Source organism: Poecilia latipinna, unplaced genomic scaffold (assembly GCF_001443285.1).
Source record: "Poecilia latipinna isolate Pla-1442-1.1 unplaced genomic scaffold, P_latipinna-1.0 Scaffold2969, whole genome shotgun sequence".
Classification (NCBI taxonomy): domain Eukaryota; kingdom Metazoa; phylum Chordata; class Actinopteri; order Cyprinodontiformes; family Poeciliidae; genus Poecilia; species Poecilia latipinna.
In genome coordinates, this window is record NW_015115585.1 from 17,052 (window position 1) to 21,681 (window position 4,630).

Sequence of the window (4,630 nt, forward strand, 5' to 3'; positions counted from 1 at the left end):
CATCTGTCTCCAGAGATTCAGGTTGCAGATCCAGATGGAAAGTGTGATCCTATCTCCACACAGCAGCTAAAACTGCAGCACTATAATTTTAATTTATTGTTAAAGTAAAATTGTGAAGTTAAAAAAAAATCCACCACTGAGTATTAACATAAGACATTTATTTAGTATAACTCCTTTGGTTCCCCTGGGCTGCAGGTCTGTGTCTGGTGCATTAATGACCACTGAACAATGAATTCATAAAATATATAAACATTTCAAAATAGGAAGTATTTATGTATTTACTGTTAATCTAATGTATGATTTGTTCTTTAAATGATCATTTGCATTATTTTAGCTGATATTATTTTACATTAAATAAGCAAATAATCAAACCAATATAGTCGACTAAAAGCACAATAAGAAACTTAATCATAGCGAAATGTTACCATATCAGGGTCTACTGTGTTCCTCTCTTGATCTATTCTGTCTAGTATCATACAGCACACTGCGCCACGATGGACACATTTTTTTTTTTTTAAATTGCCTGTGTTCATCCTTACTAACATTCTTCAGCCTGGGATTTGCATTTTCCTTCTCACGTCAGTATCTTTACGAGAGGTTTTACTTCTAAGGGCGGTGGAGTATCGGGTCGAGGATGTTTTAAAAAGATCCCGGTTGATGGTGCCTCACTGAACGCTGCATCGGTCCGTAGCGTTCTGGGGTTCTTTAGCTCCTGCAACGAGAATTTAGCTGACCTGTGTTTTATTTTGGTTATTATTGTTACACTTAGTGTTGGTGTGTGTGATAGGTGTGTCTATCGGACATTTATAGAAATACAGAACAAATCGCGTCCCGTATCGGTTCAATACGAGACGCAACATTTAACAGCCAAATACGGGAAGATTCCGTATTTTAAAGAACGGGTGGCAACCCTAATGGCAGCTCTTCTTTTCAATGTTTGTAGCTTATTGGCGCAGCTCCGTTCTCCTGCTACTGGTAGCTTCACCACATCAGTTCAGCGTTAAACCAACTGATGACGTTGCTGTGGTTCACTTGTCTGGCGTCTGATTTTCAAATATTTTATGTTTTATTGAGGACTTTTGTGCATATGTTTTGGCTTCTGTGATCAAGTCAAAGCAGCAACTCAGGGCGCCGCCAGGAATCTTGGGCCCCCTGACAAAAAATTTGTTTGCCCCCCGCACAGCTAATGTAACAATTTTTTGAATCTAGTTGACCGATAAAAAGCATCACAATTTTAAAAGCTTGCATCTGCCTTGCTTTCTTTGGTTCAATACTGATAACTAGCACAATATTTACTGCTCATGAATTTAACGTCCAACAGTCCACATCCAGTATCCAAGTTGGTTGCTTACATTTTTCCTATTAGTTTTAGATACTGAAATGTCTCTCCCAACAACAGTCAAAAGCAATGTGCAACTACACATAAAGCAAATCAGACTTCTCAAAAATGCTATGTAGTTGCATTTTATTCAGGCTGCAGTACATAACTTTAATAAAAATATGTTTTCTCCATATTTGTTAAAGCTGTCATGATGTAGCAGTTTGTCATGAGACAGATAATCTGTGAAAACAATCAATCTCCTCCATCTCCTTCCTGAATTACTATTACTGGTTAAAGTAATGCACCGTTCTGACCAAAACAACCAATCAGAACTAGCAGGACGCTCTTAGTGCTGTCAATTAGCCTCATTCACTCACTGCTAAATGTGCTAATGGGGGAGAAACAACTTATCATTACAAGAAACTGTTTATCTGCCATCATTGGTAGCTATGCTAACTAAACTGAGCATTCACAGTTTGAATCTGCACAGCTCTGTGCTATGCTAGCTGCAGCACTGCACAAATCGAGGGGGAGGAAGGATGAGCAGCACCACATGAGATTGTGATTGACAGCACTAAAACTCTCCTGCCACTGACTGGTTGTTTCTAGAGAGCAGTGGGAGAAAGCAGAGGAAATAGATTTTCCACAGATTACCTCTCATACCATACTGTCACAACATAATGACAGTTTTTAAAAAAATGTGAAAAAAATATTTATCTTATATTATCATTTTATAAAGGTTGTTTGAATTTCTGTCAGCAACAAATACATTGTTTTTGTTGTGTAATTGTAAAAAGAGCAAAAACAGAGAAATCCCTATGGATTCCCTGGAATGATGCTAACTAGCTTGTTATTGAACACAGTGTTGCTCATCTTTTTCACTGGGACGGGGGAGGAAGAGGGTTTATGCTGGTATGGTAGTTAGAGCTGCTGCTGACAGACTCTTCTGTTGTTAAGTGGTAAAAGGTACAAAAGACAAGTTAAATATATGAATAGGTTGGTAATTTTTTTTCCTTAATTCATTAAATGCTAGTGTAAATGAGGCAAACAGTAGTCTGTAGCTAAGCTAATTATGCTAAATGGTTGATAATCTCACACAGTCTACCCACCTCTCTTGGAGAAAAACTGGGTTATAAATTAACACTCTTGCCTTTTTCTCTCTCCTTCTCTATTATATGAAAACCTGATTTTATAACTTTTCTTAGCAGCATAGTAACTGCTACAGTCGTTTGTGTCTTCCACTGACTGCTGGTAACAGCGTCACTCTCGCTCCAACCAGGAATGAACCATTTAACGCAGTTAGGGGGGTTCAGGGCAATTATGGATGTGTGTTTTTTTTTAATCTGGCAGTGGGAACATTAAATTTTCACTGCTAAAAACAATCTTTGAAAATACAGTATGATTAATTTTGTAATTGACAGGGGCCCTGATTTTTTTTATTTATTTCTATGAACAAATTGTGGAGGGCCCCCTGTTGGCCAGGGCCCCTAGAATTGTCATCACTTTTCCCCCTTATACTGCGTTCCTGCAGCAACTTATATTAAAAAGTGTTTTAATGTTCGTCTGGATGCTGCACGCTTCCATGGAAGGACAACAGAAAATTGCTCTTATAAATATGTCACGATACCCTCTGTTAAGAAAGAGATTCTCTGAATTAATTAATTTTGGAATAAGTTTGGCTCTCTCTCTTCCTCTTAGATCCCAGGTCCTCTCGGCAGGCTGCGTGTAGTCACTCAGAAGAAAACACCAATGCTTGTTGACGTCACAGAATTACAGAGTTTAATCCGATAGAAGACAATAAACTTACAACAGAAACTGCAGAACAACGGAGACATACATTGATTTACCTGACATAAATGGAAAGAAGAAAGAAAGAAAAGCAAAGATGTCCAAAGACGTCTTTGGAGAATTGCAAGAGCAAATCTAATTTGTTACTTCTGTGTAGAAAGTTTTATACTGAAGGAGTATTCTTATCTTTAATTTATTCAAATAAGGCATATCTTTGCTCCTCCAACCAGGAGCTATCTCTGACCCTTTGTCTGAAGCCAGAAACTCCTGCTGTGTTTACGGCTTTTCACAGATGAGTGTGAAAAACTAGAACTTCTACTGTATTGTTTTCCCACACAGACAAAAGGCAGTTCAAATGATCCTAGCAAACCATCTGCTGTAATTTACAGGTAACATAAAGGTCAATAGGCCAGAATACATTACTGATTTTTAAAACCACAATTAGGCCATTTGAATCAAGACATGTTAAGTTTTAAAACTAGCTTATTTTAAATTTATTTTCTCAACACCCAGTGGTGTACAGTGGTATGTCCCTCAGAAAAATGAACCTATTTAAAAAAAAATAAATCCCTCCATGAGTGATATCTCGATAGATAGCGTGATCTGGTATGAAACAGTAGCACCAGAGCACTTTTGAATTTTAATAATCAGAATACCGGAGCTAAATGGTTAACATAAGTCTGCTTTTCTCCATCGATACGCGTTTCCCGACCTTATGGGGTAAAAAAAATTAAAAAGATGCGCACGTTGCACAAAACTCTGAAACAGTAGAACCGGGACATAGAACGGAGCAACGAACTATTAATCTATGAATCAGTATACAGGCCTATATAAAGATATAATCAGTGTTTCTGTCTCAAATTTCTATGGCATTAAAAGGATCTGGAACTTTTGTTTTTCCACTGAAAGCTCTGGTTTGCACAATAAATGCCATTTGGGTGAAATTTTATGGATGATACTCTGATGTCCCATTCTCCTGAAGGCAGCACAGAGCTGCTCCACCAGAAACTCACAGAAACAATGAAGAGAAGAAGAGCTATGATTAATGTAGTTACAGTTCTATCCATGTTTTAATGATTCAGAGCTCAGTCGTTTTGCAAATAGATCAAAGTTTAAACTGGCATGTTGTTCATCTTTTATCATTTTCTGGAATATTTAACAACTAGAAAATGGCAAAGAACAAGAATATTTTTTCCACTCTGATTGGCTGCTGTTAGGCCTACTGATTTTAAGTTGAATGTTCATTGCATTTTTCGTAGACAACTGTGAGTGAAAATAATTTCTATTCCCATGGCTTTTTTGTTCTCTGGGAAATTATTTTTGATGATAAATATAGAAACAAGGATAAAAATCAAAACATCTACAATAGTGATAGTAATTTTAATGATAAAATAATGGTCAGTGCAAAGTAGCCTACAAATTCTTTGGTGGGGGGCGGTGAGGGACCTGGATAAAGGCTAGGTAGGCACTATCCCAAGAAAGGGTGAGAAACACTGAGCTAGAAGAAATGCTCTGGCATTG

At 37.4% G+C, this 4,630-nt stretch overlaps 1 protein-coding gene and 1 long non-coding RNA gene across 3 annotated transcripts in view; both read left to right on the forward strand.

Moving 5' to 3' along the window:
* The window catches only part of nubpl (nucleotide binding protein-like), a 31,822-nt gene that overhangs the window by 9,053 nt on the left and 18,139 nt on the right, over nt 1-4,630 (forward strand). The window lies entirely within an intron of this gene.
* LOC106939747 (uncharacterized) overlaps nt 1-4,630 on the forward strand; it is a 13,249-nt gene that overhangs the window by 5,476 nt on the left and 3,143 nt on the right. The window contains exon 2 of the long non-coding RNA XR_001422906.1: nt 1,075-1,081. This is a non-coding gene — a long non-coding RNA (uncharacterized LOC106939747). The remainder of the gene's footprint in view (nt 1-1,074; nt 1,082-4,630) is intronic.